This window comes from Balaenoptera physalus, assembly GCF_965194825.1.
Source record: "Balaenoptera physalus genome assembly, chromosome: 17".
Lineage (NCBI taxonomy): Eukaryota > Metazoa > Chordata > Mammalia > Artiodactyla > Balaenopteridae > Balaenoptera > Balaenoptera physalus.
This window is the reverse complement of record NC_138895.1, coordinates 44042932-44060930: the sequence shown is the minus strand read 5'-3', so window position 1 is coordinate 44060930 and position 17999 is coordinate 44042932. Positions and strand designations below refer to the sequence as shown.

At 36.3% G+C, this 17999-nt stretch overlaps 1 long non-coding RNA gene across 1 annotated transcript in view; it reads right to left on the bottom strand.

Annotated features, from left to right (window-relative positions):
- LOC309646800 overlaps nucleotides 1–17376 on the bottom strand; it is a 186897-nt gene extending 169521 nt beyond the window's left edge. The window contains exon 1 of the long non-coding RNA XR_014255586.1: nucleotides 15597–17376. This is a non-coding gene — a long non-coding RNA (uncharacterized lncRNA). The remainder of the gene's footprint in view (nucleotides 1–15596) is intronic.
- Nucleotides 17377–17999: the final 623 nt, after the last annotated feature.

Below are 17999 nucleotides of genomic sequence, written 5' to 3'. Positions count from 1 at the left end.
AATGACTTGATTACCTTGGTTACTGTCTTTTTCCTCAACATTACTCTGGCACCAGACTATTATTCAGTATCTGTTTATACAATCTTTTTCTTTTTAAAATTATGAAATACTTTAAACATACAAAAAGGTATATAGTACAATATCGTAATAACTACCTCTGTATATATCACAGAACTTTACATTATTATAACATCTTGCTGTGTTTACTTTAGATGTGTTTTAATTAAGAAATAAAATCTAAATTAAAAAAAATAAAAATAAATGAAATAAAAAAAGAAATAAAATCTAACAAATACAATGAACCCTACTCTGACCTCATTCCTCTTCCCAGAAATAATTAATATTCTGAATTTGTCCATAAGGTTTTTTTAGTATTGTTTTGTGGGCTGTAAAACTTTATGTAAATGTTATAGTCCTGTGAGTATTCTTTCAACCTACTCTTTCTACTCTACATATCTTTTACAAATTATCCATGCTGATACAAGTAGCTCTGGTTTTTTATTTTAATTGCTGAGTAGTATTCATAGAATGAATATACCACAATTCACTTTTTCTCCTATTGATGAACATTTAGGTTGTTTTCAATGTTTTTCCACTATAAACAATGCTCCCAAATTTATTCTTGTGCATGTCTCTTTGTACATGTGAGCAAGACTTTGTCTAGAAGTGGAATTGTTCAGCCATAAGCTATTCCATCCTTATGGGAAAATTACTCTCCAGGTGGTTTTTGCCAATCTCTGAGGGAGTGAAATTGTATGTTAGTGAAATTGTGTTTAACTGCAAGTGGAACTGAGTATATTGTCATATTTTAATTGACTATTTGGACTTTTTTCTCTGAGAATTGTCCACTTTAAACATTGGACTTTCTGCTTTTCTTATTTTTTTGGTATGAACTCTTTACATACTCTGGACACTAATCTTTTCACCTGCATGGCAAGTATCTTCTTTGAAGTAGTTTGTATTGTCATTTTGTTACTAGTATGCTTTGATGTACAGTTTTTTTTAAATTTTGTATCATTTTGATGAATAAATATTTTAAAATTTAATTTTATTTTTTTAACTTTATTGGAGTATAGTTGATTTACAATGTTGTGTGAGTTTCAGGTGTACAGCAAAGTGATTCAGTTGTACAGAGGTTTTTAAATTCAGTCGTTCCTTATGGTTTACTTATGTTTTGGTTAAAAAATCCTTCCTTACCCTAAAGTCATAAGCACATTTTTCTATATTTTAGTTTAAAAGTTTTAATGTTTTCCTTTTCACATTTAAGTGTTTAATCTACCTGAAATTTATTTTTGTATATGCTGTTTAATTGGAATCTAATTTTACTTTTCTTTCCCTTATGGATCACTATTTATTCCAACACTATTTACTGACTAGTTGATACTTTCCCCATGATTTTTAGTGCTGTCTTTGAAAATATCAGGTTTTTATATTTATGGTTCTGTTTCTGGGCTCTCTGTGATCTCTCATGGATATACTTGGCTGTCCCTGTACCAGTCCTAAGCTGTATTACTCACTATAGCTTAATAGCCAAATGTGTTCTTCTTCAAAATGCTTTGGCTATTTCTGGCCCTTTGTTTTTCCTATAAATTTCAGAATTAGCTTGTCAAGATGCACAAAGAACAGTCTTGGTATTTTGATTGGATTTGCACTGACTTATCTGGATTCATTTTGGGAGACTTGCTCTCTTGATGATATGGGGGCTTCCCATCTATGAATATCACATCTTTTTACATTTATTTAACCCTTCGATTGTCTTTTGTGTCCTTCAATATTGTTTTATGACCTTTTCCACAAAAATAGTGCACATAAATTGTAGATTTAGTCCTTGGCATAGGTGGTATTTATTTTTTGTGAAAAACATGCTATTAAAAATTACTATGGCTACTTGTTTGTTGCTGGTGCATAGGAAAGTAATTGATTTGTGCCTGTTGATCTTGTATCCTAATAACTTGCTGAACTCTAATAGTTTGTAAGTTATTTTGGCTTGTCTGTTGGCATATGATCTGTGAGTAATGACAGTTTTGTTATTCATTTGTAACCCTTATATTATTTTTTTTTCTTGTTTTACAAGCTCTTCCAGTACACTGTAGGATAGAATCAGTGATAATGGGCATCCTTTACTTTTTTCTACTTTAAAAGGAATAGATCTATCATTTACCATCAAATAAGATGTTTGAATTTGGTTGATTCCTATTCTCAGATTAAAGATATTCCTTTCTATTCTTATTTTTCTATGATTTTAAAAAATTATGAATGGATTTTCAGTTATATCAATGCATTTTCTGCAACTCTTGAAAGACTCATAACTTTTTTTGCTTTGTTAATGAGGTAAAGTACACTAATAAATTTTTTAATATTAAACCATATTTGTATTCCTAGAATAAACACAGTTCAGTAAAGAGGAATTTTTAACATACTCAGAATTTAAGAAGCATTTTATTTAGGACTTTTGCATTTATATTCATAAATGTTATTAGCCCATAATTTCCCTTTTTCATAATCTCTTTAGTTTGTTTTAATATAATGGTCATATTAGTTTTGTTAAATGAACTGCAGAATTTGTCTTTTCTATTCTCTGGAACATAAGAATGAGATTGTCTGTTCTTTGAGTATTTGCTAGAACTTGCCTGTGAAACTCTTTGGGTTTGGCTTTTGTGATGTGTGTGTGTGTGCCTGTGTGTGTATGTGTTAAAGAGGCGTAGATTTTTAAAACACTGAAACACTTTCTTTAATGGTTGTTAGTTTATTTAGATTAAAAAAAATTTCTCCTTAAGTCAATTTTGGTAAGTAAAATTTTTCTAAAAGTGACATTTTCAAATATATTGGCATAAAGTTGTATATTTCTTATGATTTTTGATATCTACTTTCTTTATACTTCTGCCCCCTTTTTCATTCGTAGTGTATTTATTTTTTACTTTACTTCTTTTTCTTGATAAATCTTGCCAGATTCTGTTTACTTTATCACTTATTTTGTCAGGTATATTATTGAGGTCATTGTTTTAACTATTGCTGAGCTAATTATTAAGGTATAGTCCACATACAGTAAACTGCACATATATAAAATGTACAATTTGATGAGTTTTGACATATGTATATAACCAAGAAATCATTACCACAATCAAAATGATGAATCTATCACCGCCAAAAGTTTTCTCATGTCCCTTGGTAATCCCTCCTTCCCTACCCTCTTCCCCGTTCCAACGCCCCATCTTCAGGCAGCCAATGATCCACCTTCTATCACTGAAAACTGGTTTGCATTTTCTAGAATTTTATTTAAACGAAAGGATGAAAATATTTACTCTTTTTGTCTGGATTCTTTCACTCAGCATAGTTATTTTAAGACTCATCTATGTTGTTGCATATGTCGGTAGTTCATTCCTTTTTATTTTTTATTCTTATTTTTTTAAACATCTTTATTAGAGTATAATTGCTTTACAATGGTGTGTTAGCTTCTTCTTTATAACAAAGTGAATCAGCTATACATATACATATATCCCCATATCTCCTCCCTCTTGCGTCTCCTTCCCATCCTCCCTATCTCACCCTTCTAGGTGGTCACAAAGCACCAAGCTGATCTCCCTGTGCTATGCAGCTGCTTCCCACTAGCTATCTATTTTACATTTGGTAGTGTATATATGTCCATGCCACACTCTCACTTTGTCCCAGCTTACTCTACCCCCTCCCCGTGTCCTCAAGTCCATTCTCTACGTCTGCGTCTTTATTCCTGTCTTGCCCCTAGGTTCTTCAGAACCTTGTTTTTTTTTTTTTTAGATTCCATATATATGTGTTAGCATACAGTATTTGTTTTTCTTTCTGACTTCACTCTGTATGACAGACTCTAGGTCCATCCACCTCACTACAAATAACTCAATTTCATTTCTTTTTATGGCTGAGTAATATTCCATTGTATATATGTGCCACATCTTCTTTATCCATTCACCTGTCGATGGACACTTAGGTTGCTTCCATGTCCTGGCTATTGTAAATAGAGCTGCAATGAACATTGTGGTACATGACTCTTTTTGAATTATGATTTTCTCAGGGTATATGCCCAGTAGTGGGATTGCTGGGTCGTATGGTAGTTCTATTTTTAGTTTTTTAAGGAACCTCCATACTATTCTCCATAGTGGCTGTATCAATTTACATTCCCACCAACAGTGCAAGAGGGTTCCCTTTTCTCCACACCCTCTCCAGCATTTATTGTTTGTAGATTTTTTGATGATGGCCATTCTGACTGGTGTGAGATGATATCTCATTGTAGTTTTGATTTGTAGTTCTCTAATGATTAGTGATGTTGACCATCCTTTCATGTGTTTGTTGGCAATCGGTATATCTTCTATGGAGAAATGTCTTTTTAGGTCTTCTGCCCATTTTTGGATTAGGTTGTTTGTTTTTTTGATATTGAGGTGCATGAGCTGCTTGTAAATTTTGGAGATTAATCCTTTGTCAGTTGCTTCATTTGCATATATACTCTCCCATTCTGAGGGTTGCCTTTTCGTCTTGTTTATGTTTTCCTTTGCTGTGAAAAAGCTTTTAAGTTTCATTAGGTCCCATTTATTTATTTTTGTTTTTATTTCCATTTCTTTAGGAGATGGGTCAAAAAGGACCTTGCTGTGATTTATGTCATAGTGTTCTGCCTTTGTTTTCCTCTAAGAGTTTTATAGTGTCTGGCCTTACATTTTGGGTCTTTAAAACTAAGTAGTACTCCACTGTGTATATATATCCACAATTTGTTTATCCATTCACCTATTGATAGACATTTGGATTGTTTCCAGTTTTTGGCTCTTACAAATAAAACTGCTATGAACGTTCATGTAAAAGTCTTTGTGTGTACATATACTTTTATTCCTCTTTGGCAAATATCTAGGAGTGGAATAGTTAGATCCTATACTAGGTATGTGTTTAAAAATATTTTGCCTTGTTGTTCTTAAGAGGACAGTCAATTGAATTACTTAAGTTACTATTACAAGAAGTAGAAGTTCCCTATATTTTTTTCTTGGACTTTTGTGGTTTCTTTTCTTTTCTTTTGTTTTTTCTATTTAAGTGTATGGTTCTACTGGAATTTATTTTGGTGTAAGGAGTGAGGTATCTATTAAATTTTCTCAGATGGTCAGTTAATTATCCCAACACATACATTTGACAGAAATGTAAATAAATTGATATTGGAAATATACTCTTAAGTCTCATCACAATACTGGCTGAAGATTTGGAAATCTTGTTAACCAAAATAAACAGAAACAGAGACTTGTGGGATGCTTGGAAAGTCAACAGGCAAGTGAACCATGCCCAATGAAACATTAATTATGGTTACTCTGAGGATATTTTTTGCCATACTTAATAGAAGAACAGAAAACAAAAGACATTTTAACCTCAAATATTTACCTCACACAATAACTTCATATAGTCTGTAATTTTTCCTCAGTAACAATTATGTAATTTAAGAGAAAAAGTTTGTTATTTTGAATTTTAATCATTTTAGTTAAATGTGAAATGAAGATAAAAAATGAAATAGTCAAGTAGACCAGTGTGAAAAGATATAAAACACAGAGTTTCTGCAATTTTCTCATATGATTCATAGTCTAGAAACGAACATCTCTCCTTATTTTGATTTCCTGATGATTTGTTAGGATAAATCATCCATGAAGGGGCAAAATTGACATTTCTCCACTGGAAAAAGAAGCTACTACTGCTAGTTCTTTTAGATGTCTATTGATTCCCAAAATATATGTGGTGTGACTTTTTGATTACCGTGTTAATGAAGATAATTCTCAAATATTTTTATTTTAGATTGCAAACTTATTATAATTACTATAGAGGAAGGATAATAACTCTTGCTCAAGAACTGTGGATCACACCTGGGATTTGAAATATTGAACATTTTGATAGAAAATGAGTTTAATATAATGCATGATTTGTGCAAAGTATGAATGTGCTTTTAAGAAGATTATGTGAACTCATTGTTTCAGAAACTACAAACCGTTACAAACCTTTTTCTGTATGACTTCTCTAAGCTTTGAGCTATTGTAATCCAAAAGAATTTTGATTTGTTTATTCAGCTAATATTTATTTACTCATTTATTCGACAGATGTTTATTTGTACTATGAATGAGGCCTAGGCACCATCCTAGATGTTGGGGATACAGTGTGGAAGAAAGATGGACAAGGTCCCTGATCTCATGGAGTTTATGTTCTAGTGGAACAAGCAGCCAGTAGACATAGGAATACACAAATAAGATAGCTGTTGGTAATAGTAGATACTGTGAAGAAAATTAACTGTGACATGAGGGAGCCATGCAAGAGTGTGGCTCCTGAATATGTACTGAGCACCTGTGCCAGGCCCTCTGGACTATCTGAATCCAAAATGGTGCCTGAGATCTGGGCTTTGGAGAAGAATAGACCAGATTAAGCCCCATCTCTGCCCAGACGTACACATCATGAGCTAATGCTGGTTCAACCTCAGAGCCCCTCCCTATTACAGCCCCTGTGAGTGAAGGGAGTTACAGAGTGTTCTAGATGGTGAGGGGAAGCCAGGTAGCAACCAGGGAGCATTTTCTATGTGAGCTTCTCAGGGAAATTTCCCAAAGCCATCTCAGAAGAAAGAGACTTGCATACCTGGGACTCAAGTAATTAGTTGTGGTTTCTATTTTCATTTTGCATATTCACTCTCATACCTAATTTTGTATTTGTATATTTGAATTCTTTTTCTTTAAGAGAGCCTCCCTATTCCAGCTTGTATAAGCCTCAAGCCCTGAAGAACTTGGATTTGTTTCTGTTTTGGCCTTTGTCTATCTGTATGACTCTGGGTAAGCTATTTAAATTTACAGTTTCCTCATTTCTAAAACGGGAATAGTACCTCAATCATCAGTTTGTGTGAGGATTAAATGAAATTAAATAGTATTTCAAATGTTATGCACAGCACCTGGCACATAGTAAGTACTTAATAAGTTGTAGCTATTATTATTATTATTAATAGTATTGTAATTATAAACCCTCAAAGGATTTATAATTCTGGTGAAGAAACAAAATCAACAGACATAGAGCCATAGGATACTTTTATACAGAACACCATAGAAGTTGAGGATGTAGGCTCTGGAGTCAGATAAACCCAACAAAATCCTAGTTCTATAACTTATTTGCTATGTAACCTTAAGCCAGTTAACTTTTCTGAGCCTCAGAATCTTCATTTGTAAAGTGGGGATAATACTGGCTACCTAAAAGATTTGTTTTAGTAATACAGTGCTCAGTACATGGAAAATCTTCAATAACACTTAGATATTTAAACTAGAAAAATTCTCAAACATAAGCACAAGGAGACCTACATAAGAATGCCCATTACTTCTTTGTCTGTGATAGAGAAAAACTGAAAACAACCCAATTTTCAAAACAAATTGTGTTGCTTATAAAATGGAATGTACAGCATTAAAATGAATGAACTAGATCTATGGATTTAATATTAATAAACCTAAAAGCATAATGTTGACTAAGAAAAAGCAAATTTCACAATGTTATGTACACTGATAACACTCATGTTAAAAAAAGCCACATAAAATAATATCGTTTATGAACACATATGTTCTGATTATCTATTGCTTTATAACAAACCACCCTAAAACTTAGTAGCTTAAATCAATAAACATATTATTTGGCTACAGTTCTGCAATCTGGGCTCAGCTCAGCTGGGCAGTTCTGCTGGTCAGTCATTTGGTGGCTGGCAGGTCTGCTGGAGCTGAGTCAGCAGGGGCTCAGGACAGCTGGGCTTTCTCTCTCCATGTCATTTTGGGACTTCACCATCTCCATGTAGCTACTACACATGGTATGTACATGTGGTCTCTCAGATAGGCCGGGTTTCTTACATGGTGGGTCAGGACTCCCAAGAGTGCAAAGGAGGAAGCAGCCGGACGTTCTTAAAGCTTAGACATGGAAATGACCCAGCATCATTTCTACTACTTACAGGCCAGATCAGACTCAAGGGAGGGGTCTACTGAATGGTGTGAATTCTGGAAGGTGTTTTTCATTAGAGGCAACTAATGTAACAGAGATCCATTGTGTGTGTGTGTGTGCGTAAAATAAAATAAACAACACAATCAGGATACACACAAGTTCATGATATTAGTTGCCAATGGCTAGGGAGGGAGAGTAATGGGACTAGGGAAAAAGAATTTCCGATATACCTGTAACATTATTTTCTCTAAAAACTCGATCTGAAATAGATATGACAAGTATTATAACATTGTCCTTTATACTTTTCTTTTTTTTTTTAATTAAAAAACTCAATAAACAGTAGCTATCATATCATTAATATGTAGGAAGGTTTAGATTAATAACCTAATAATCTGGCATGTGTTGTTTCTAGGAACATTGTTTCCTTCCTACCAAGGATCTTCCTGGCACGGGGGCACATCTCCTCTGATTAACACAGAAACAGGCAGCCTCCAGGTCAAAGTTCTAAATATGCTGATTGAATGTAGCTCCATAAATACTTAGTGTGACATTGAATATTGAGTTTGGTGGTGTGGTGAAAGAAAATATGCTCATAATTATTAAACTCATGCAAGATTTCCTTGCATCATTGGAGAAGAGCAGAAAGTGGCATAAATTGACTGAGGCTGTTACAAATATGTGGAGAAGGGGGAGATCAGTATGGGTTGCAAATATCAGCAAAAGCTCTAGGAGAATGTGTGACGTGAATTAGACCTTGATAGGGTAGGTTTGGACAGCTGGATCAGATGGCTCCAGATTCAAGGTGTCAGAGGGGAAGGGAAATAGTCTGGAAGCATGAAATACAAGTATAAGAGGTTGGGTGGGGGAAGAGAACCCCACGTATAAGAGGTTGGGTGGGGAAAACATGGAGGTTCTTAAAAAGAGCCTTAATGAAGTGTTGAAGAGTCATAAAAGCATTTTAACAATAACCAAAATTTGAAATTTCATTTAAATGAAAAATCTGATTTGTATTGAAAAATTATTTCAAATTTTGCCTCTGTTACTAGTTCAGTTTGTATTCCAGCTGGCTAAACTTTTGGCCCTAAGACCACAAAGAAGAGAAAGCAACTCCTCCACGTTGGCACCAAACCCTTGGGTCACAAGTCTGAGAGGAGACTTAGTCAGTGATGACTTGTCCAAACAATTAGGACCAGGGTTGACTCATTAGTGGCCTTTTATTAATAATGGTTATTCAGCTAACAGAAAGGGAATCCTTCCCAGATGATGAGCATGTCCAGAAACCAGCTTTAATGGGCCTTGGGCAGCCTTGAACGTGGGGATAAGAGCTGCCCATGGGAGTGGGCATATCTGCCACACTCTAGGCAGTTGTAGACAATCGACACTGCACCTCAATTTGTGCCTGGATGGCTAGACAGTGGAATGAGAAGCTTCAATAATGAAGTGAAGGAGATTTTAAAAATATATAATATTTAAGAAAAAGCATTCCTCTAAGAAGATCTCACGTAACTGCTCTGTTTAGGCAATTTGAATTAATGACCTATGGCCCAACACAAGCCTGGGGCATTCTTGGGGTCCCCAGTCATGACTTAACACCTCTTTAAGGAAGAGACAAACCATCTGCAGCAACATGGATGGACCTAGAGAATATTATGCTTAGTGAAATAAGTCAGACAGAGAAAGACAAATAGTGTATGATATCACTTAAATGTAGAATCTAAAAAATAGTACAAATAAATGTATATGCAAAACAGAAACAGACTCACAGATATAGAAAATAAACTAGTGGTTACCAGAGGTGAGAGGAAAGGAGCAGGGACAAAATAGGGGTGTGGGATTAAGAGATACAAGCTACTATGTATAAAACAGATAAGCAATAAGGATATATTGTACAGCACAGGGAATTACAGCCATTATCTTGTAATAACTTTTAATGGAGTATAATCTGTAAAAATACTGAATCAGTGTGCTGTACACCTGAAACTAATGTAATATTTTAACTCAACTATACTTTAATAAAAACAAAAAACAATGGAGAAGCAAAGGGTAGCAGAACATGATTACAAACAACCTCAGGAGCTAAGAGCCAAGGACCATGTGCAGGTCAGAGTCAAGGATGAGGAGAGCAGGTAAAGAGAGCAGCAAAACAGACACCTGGCCAGGGCCACACTGAGCGTTGTGTTCCTGGGGAGAAAGCTGGTCTCTGTTGACTCAGGTTGGACCTAGTGTTTGAGTATTGTTCTATACTGGCTGACAAAACTCAAGTTTTCACAAGTATTCTTCTACTTTGGCCAGCACTTGGGGTGTTAGTCATAGAAATGTTAGCAGGATACATGAGATGATGAAGTTATTCTCTTCAGATTTAAACAATTTTAATCCCCTGGTTCCCTTCCTACACCTCCCCTCCCCTCATAAGTGTAATAAAGGTATCGGACCTTCTAAGGCTGTATATGTAGCTTTTATGTGAGGAACTCTAATTACAGATCCATAGTAATGAAGTTGAAATGTCATGATAAGCTTTGGATATAAGAATAATGGGAAATTGTGACATTAAATACGCAATTTAGGTCAATGATCTCCAAACACTTTTGATTATGTAAATTGTAATTGCATCACAATTTTTGGGTATGCACCCCCTGTATATAGAATTTATTTATTTATACACTATATACATTTACTATTGTACTAATTGAATTGAAGTTCCAATATTTTTTTCCCACACCCTCATGGATCAACTTGTGTACTTTTTGAGATGCATGAATCACTCCTACCTCTCCTAATCACATTAACTTCACATAATGGTTTAAATAGTGACTTCAATAGTTTAAAGAAAGAGGTTAAAAAAAATTTCTCTTAATCTAATCACAGGAAAGGAAATGATCTATAATTTTCAGAATTTAATCTTTGTTGTCAGTATTGTACTTTCTGAGCCTACCCTTTACTTCATCAAAGCAGTAAATAAGATCTCAGGAAACAGTATGAGATGGAGTTGGGGGCTGCTGGGAGGTGGTGCAGGGCTAGAAGTCAGAGACAGAGGAGAAATTCTTTTACAATTTAATTTTTTATTTTATTGTGTATCTATGTAATCCAGGTATGAGGGACACCAAATTATAGGAGAAATTGTCTCACTCCTTAAGTTGCTTATAAAAGCCTTAGTAACTTAGAGAGATTTATCTGTTTGGAAGAAAGAGCCAGACAGTCCCAACTATGCAAGCATCGGCTTAATCCACACAAGAGGAGACAATGGGTAGAAACAAAAAAGCTGTTCCCTCTGATCAATGAATATTAGTTGAATGCCCATTCTGGGCCAGGCTCTTTTATATAGGTTATCTCATTTAATGTTCTCAAGAATTCTGTAAGATAGGCATTGTTATCATTCTTTTACAGAGGAGAAAATGGAAGCTCTGATAGATGGGTAGTTTGTACAAGGGCAACATCTGGTAAATGGTATAGCTAGGATTCTAACCTGATATAGTTACCATTTATTGAGTGTTTCAGGCAGTGATAAGCATTTTATTTATATTTTCTCATTCAATTTCCATTAAATTAAACAACCCTATCAATTACTGTTATTTTGCCCAGTTTACAGATGAGGAATTTGGGACTTGAAGAGTTGCTCATGGCGTAAAAGTACCAAGTGGCAGGAGAGTTACTTGACACCTTTCTTTGACTGTGCTTCTCGTGGCACTGAGACAAGGTGTCAGGGCAAGGGAGACGCAGACCAGGATGCTGAGGAGAAGCCTGTGGCATGAAGTGAAAGATTCCAGTGGTCAAAATTGCTTGCTTACAGGCTAATGTATAGGCATAACAATATAGGATATATGTAAATAGCTGGGTATGCTTTAGCTAAATGTTCAGTAAATTTGCTTTTAGTCTTATCCACAGATCATGAGTATTACATCTTCCCTGTAATAAACTCCTAGGTATAAAAGCCCAATTTGAGAACAATGGCAAGAGACTTGATTGTGTCTGGCATAAATCCTACTGACTATCTCAGCCCTGGTGCTCTCATCACAGGTGCCCTGGCTGACAGACCCCCAGACTGGATCTTCTCTTTCTCTTTAGAAGGATGATATTAATAGAATTTTTTCCTAGCCTGTTCTTGAAACTTGCCATCATCGTTCATCCTCATTATCCTCCCTACGGTCTTCTGAGTCATCTCACCTAAAGGTCTTAGAGCTCTGCTTTATTTCAGGAGCTGTGGGCAACCACTTAGCTAAATAATGGTTTTATTCTTCCCCAATCTCATAAACATGGATTTGTGACTCAGTTACATTCTCCAGAGAGCCAAAGTTATACTCATATGTGTCCAGACAAGGAGTTAGACACACAAACAGTGCGGGTTGCTAAGCAATATAATACACACTTTATTAGTTGCAGCAATGGCGTTGTTTGCTCTCAGTGTCATGATTTGTGAGGGATTCCAGCTAAAGTCCTGAGGACATAGGTACAGTGAGGTACGGAGGGGTCATATGTGGTATTACTTGGTTGAATCCCATATTCTCCTTTCTCCTTCCCAAATCCCTTTGGATCGATTTCACACTTTGTAATTAGAAATAGAGTAAGACATGTCAGAGTGGGAGAGGGGGATGATGAACTGTTTAGTGCTGAGTATGTCAGTTAACTGAGATATCAGCATATCTGGGCTTTACCTCGGGGGGTGTGTGTGTGTGTACGTGTGCATGTGCATGTGTACACATGTGAAACACTTCAACTCTACAAACACCGACAGCTAACTTCTACTGGTTCTTTAGGTTTCAGCTTAAATATCACTTTTTCCCAAAAGCCACCCAAGGCTGGATTAGGTGTGTCCTGGTATGTTGTTGTTTCTGGTTATTAACATCCAAAACCCCTACTGAATTTGGGGAAGAATTCCCTTATGTGTAGTATTTGTGGGAACTCTTATTCCTCTTCCCACTGAGGAATATGAATGGGGGGAGATTTCTCTCCTGTTCGCTGGCAATCTGATCAGATTCTACTTTCTGAAAATTTGGACCATGAATGAATGACAGATATAAAGACAAAAGAGATGGCTAGAATTCATTTCTTGTTTCCAGTGGCAGGGGCAGCTGTCTCCTAGGAGGATAGTTCCTCCCCCTTGACATTTGAAACCTTCTGGGGTCCTTCCCATTTTCTGAGCTTGCTGCTCCAGCCCTTCTAGATTCTATAAGTCTCCTGCAAAAGCCCCCCCAACCCCCCATAGCCTTCCAGGAAACCTTTTTGCTTAAACCAGCCAGAATTAGTTCCCAAGCTTGACCCAGGAACCCTGAATGAACTACTCTCCCTTGAGCTCACAGAACATCTGTATTAGTTTCTTATGGCTATCCTAACAAATTATCACAAATTTTGTGGAATAGAACAACAGAAATTTATTCCCTCACAGTTCTAGAAGCCCAAAGTCCAAAACCAGTATCGTTGGGCCAAAATCAAAGTGTTGGCAGGGCCATGCTCCCTCCAGAGGCTGTAAGGGAGAAGAATCTTGCTGTTTCTTGCTTCTTCCAGCGTCCAGCTTCTGCTGACTGCCATCATTCCTTGGCTTGTGGTTTGTGGTTGCATCACTCCATTCCTGCCTCTGTGATCACACTGTCTTCTCCTCTTCTGTGTGTGTCAAATCTCCCTCTCTCCCCCTTTTATAAGGATACATGTGATTGCAGTTAGGGCCCATCCAGATAATCTAGAATAGTCTCCCCATCTCAAGATCCTTAACTTAATTACATCTGCAAAGAGCCTTTTTTGCCGTATAAGTTAACATTCACAGGTTCCAGAAATTGGGTCGTGGATATCTTTGGGCCACTTTCAGCCAATCACAGTTTCCTCAGTTTACTCCTCTGTAGTTCTTGTGGTCAGTTTACTTGTACATCTCCCTTACTAGACTGTGAACTCCTGGAGCTCAGGAGCATTTGTCTTGCCTATCATTTATTTCTAGTGCCAAGCTTCTTGTAGGCACACAAAGATATCCGTTGAATGAATGAATAAACAAATTAAATCCAATATACAATTATTATTCCACCTTCTTCTCAGCACAAGGTTTGAAATTTAAAAATTTAGTGGCAAATTTTATCTCGTAATAGGCTTGACATGAGCACTATCTCTCTGTTTAATCAAGTTAGTTTTGCTTTCAAACCTCTAATGGTGCTGCTTACTTTAGGACTAAGCCAATGAAACTTGCATCACCATTCAATGCCCAGGACAAGACATTGCTAATCAATCACAGCTCTTTCATAAAAGCCCAAACACTGACTTAGAATCCTTGACACCGTGTTCCGGGCAGCTGCTCCCTATTGAGCAAAGTTGGCCTGCAAGATAAAAATTTTCACGTCATCATAGTTAGAGGATAAACAACCAACCTCTTCAGTCTGGTCTCACTTTCACATTATTTCCAACATTAACTCTGTACTTCAACCAGAATCAAACATACCATATTCATTCTCTAAGTTCATAATGTTCTCCTCTCTCTCCTACCCAGGTAGTAACTCCCCTTCAGATTCCAAAGTAAGTCCCCACTTCAAACAGAAGAGATTTTTCTTTAACCTAATAATTTCTTTTCATGCTGCCAGATGCAATTTGTTTTCTCCAATTATAATTAGCACCTACTTACCCCAGTAAGCTTCCTTTACTTACTCCATCAAACTGATGTTTAATTTATTATCTCTCCCCAAAATACAATATGTTAAACACTTTGCTTCTTTTCTGGATTTCTCTGAGGAGACACTCGACCTGCCAAATGGCTCTATCAGTTGTCAAGTGGTGCTGATATGGCCCCCAGCTACATTATATCTGGTTAGAGGACTGTTCCAGATGTGTGTGGTTCTGAGCAGCTGGAACCTGAACTCTATTTCTGGGCCAAGTTGGGAGGATCCACAAGCCTTTACCTTCCCTAGCTGGTGATTTCAATGGCAAAGCGAGTAACACTTCCAATACAAACAGTGTAATCGCTAATCAATACACTCCTTCCTTGTCCTCAGCATGGAGAATACAGCAGATGTTTTCCCACAGTGTTTTCTAGTGCATTATGTGCCATGAAACCCACTTAACCTTGAAGAAACAACAATGTGCATATAAATTATCAAGCTGTTGTCTTTCTTCAGTTATAGGTTCTAGTCATCAGATATATAATATTAAACACTCACAGATTGTAATGTACTGTCTTTCATACAGGAAGATAAACCTAAAGTGGGACATATCACCTAAACCTGTTTTATGAAACAAACATGTTTTTTTTTGTTTCTTTTTTTAACATCTTTATTGGAGAATAATTGCTTTACAATGGTGTGTTAGTTTCTGCTTTATAACAAAGTGAATCAGCTATACATATACATATATCCCCGTATCTCTTCCCTCTTGCATCTCCCTCCCTCCCAACCTCCGTATCTCACCCCTTTAGGTGGTCACAAAGCACGGAGCTGATCTCCTTGTGCTATGCGGCTGCTTCCCACTAGCTATCTGTTTTACGTTTGGTAGTGTATATATGTCCATGCCACTCTCTCACTTTGTCCCAGCTTACCCTTCCCCCGCCCTGTATCCTCAAGTCCATTCTCTAGTAGGTCTGCATCTTTATTCCCATGTTGCCCCTAGGTTCTTCATGACCATTTTTTAATTTTTTTAGATTCCATATATATGTGTTAGCATACAGTATTTGTTTTTCTCTTTCTGACTTACTTCACTCTGTATGATGGTCTCTAGGTCCATCCACCTCACTACAAATAACTCAGTTTCGTTCCTTTTTATGGCTGAGTAATATTCCATTGTATATATGTGCCACATCTTCTTTATCCATTCATCTGTTGATGGACACTTAGGTTGCTTCCACATCCTGGCTATTGTAAATAGAGCTGCAATGAACATTTTGGTACATGACTCTTTTTGAATTATGGTTTTCTCAGGGTATATGCCTAGTAGTGGGATTGCTGGGTTGTATGGTAGTTCTATTTTTAGTTTTTTAAGGAACTTCCATACTGTTCTCCATAGTGGCTGTATCAATTTACATTCCCACCAACAGTGCAAGAGAGTTCCCTTTTCACAACACCCTCTCCAGCATTTATTGTTTGTAGATTTTTTGATGACGGCCATTCTGACCAGTGTGAGATGATATCTCATTGTAGTTTTGATTTGCATTTTTCTAATGATTAATGATGTTGAGCATTCTTTCATGTTTCTGTTGGCAATCTGTATATCTTCTTTGGAGAAATGTCTATTTAGGTCTTCTGCCCATTTTTGGATTGGGTTGTTTGTTTTTTTGATATTGAGCTGCTTGTAAATTTTGGAGATTAATCCTTTGTCACTTGCTTCATTTGCAAATATTTTCTCCCATTCTGAGGGTTGCCTTTTCATCTTGTTTATGTTTTCCTTTGCTGTGCAAAAGCTTATAAGTTTCAGTAGGTCCCATTTGTTTATTTTCATTTGTATTTCCATTTCTCTAGGAGGTGGGTCAAAAAGGATCTTGCTGTGCTTTATGTCATAGAGTGTTCTGCCTATGTTTTCCTCTAAGAGTTTGATGGTGTCTGGCCTTACATTTAGGTCTTTAATCCATTTTGAGTTTATTTTTGTGTATGGTGTTAGGGAGGGTTCTAATTTCATTCTTTTATATGTAGCTGTCCAGTTTTCCCAGCAGCACTTATTGAAGAGGCTGTCTTTTCTCCACTGTATATTCTTGCCTCCTTTATCAAAGATAAGGTGACCATATGTGCATGGGTTTATCTCTGGGCTTTCTATCCTGTTCCATTGATCTATGTTTCTGTTTCTGTGCCAGTACCATACTGTCTTGATTACTGTAGCTCTGTAGTATAGTCTGAAGTCAGGGAGCCTGATTCCTCCAGATCCGTTTTTCTTTCTCAAGATGGCTTTGGCTATTCGGGGTCTTTTGTGTTTCCATACAAATTGTGAAATTTTTTGTTCTAGTTCTGTGAAAAATGCCAGTGATAATTTGATAGGGATTGCATTGAATCTGTAGATTGCTTTGGGTAGTAGAGTCATTTTCACAATGTTGATTCTTCCAATCCAAGAACATGGTATATCTCTCCATCTGTTGGTATCATCTTTAATTTCTTTCATCAGTGTCTTATAGTTTTCTGCATACAGGTCTTTTGTCTCCTTAGGTAGGTTTATTCCTAGATATTTTATTCTTTTTGTTGCAGTGGTAAATGGGAGTGTTTTCTTAATTTCACTTTCAGATTTTTCATCATTAGTGTATAGGAATGCAAGAGATTTCTGTGCATTAATTTTGTATCCTGCTACTTTACCAAATTCATTGATTAACTCTAGTAGTTTTCTGGTAGCATCTTTAGGATTCTCTATGTATAGTATCATGTCATCTGCAAACAGTGACAGCTTTACTTCTTCTTTTCCGATTTGGATTCCTTTTATTTCTTTTTCTTCTCTGATTGCTGTGGCTAAAACTCTCAAAACTATGTTGAATAATAGTGGTGAGAGTGGGCAACCTTGTCTTGTTCCTGATCTTGGTGGAAATGGTTTCAGTTTTTCACCATTAAGGACGATGTTGGCTGTGGGTTTGTCATATATGGCCTTTATTATGTTGAGGAAAATTCCCTCTATGCCTATTTTCTGGAGGGCTTTTATCATAAATGGGTGTTGAATTTTGTCGAAAGCTTTCTCTGCATCTATTGAGATGATCATGTGGTTTTTCTCCTTCAATTTGTTAATATGGTGCATAACGTTGATTGATTTGTGTATATTGAAGAATCTTTGCTTCCTGGGATAAACGCCACTTGATCATAGTGTATGATCCTTTTAATGTGCTGTTGGATTCTGTTGGCTAGTATTTTGTTGAGGAGTTTTGCATCTATTTTCATCAGTGATATTGGCCTGTAGTTTTCTTTCTTTGTGACATCTTTGTCTGGTTTTGGTATCAGAGTGATGGTGGTCTCGTAGAATGAGTTTGGGAGTGTTCCTCCCTCTGCTATATTTTGGAAGAGTTTGAGAAGGATGGGTGTTAGCTCTTCTCTAAATGTTTGATAGAATTCGCCTGTGAAGCCATCTGGTCCTGGGCTTTTGTTTGTTGGAAGATTTTTAATCACAATTTCAATTTCAGTGCTTGTGAT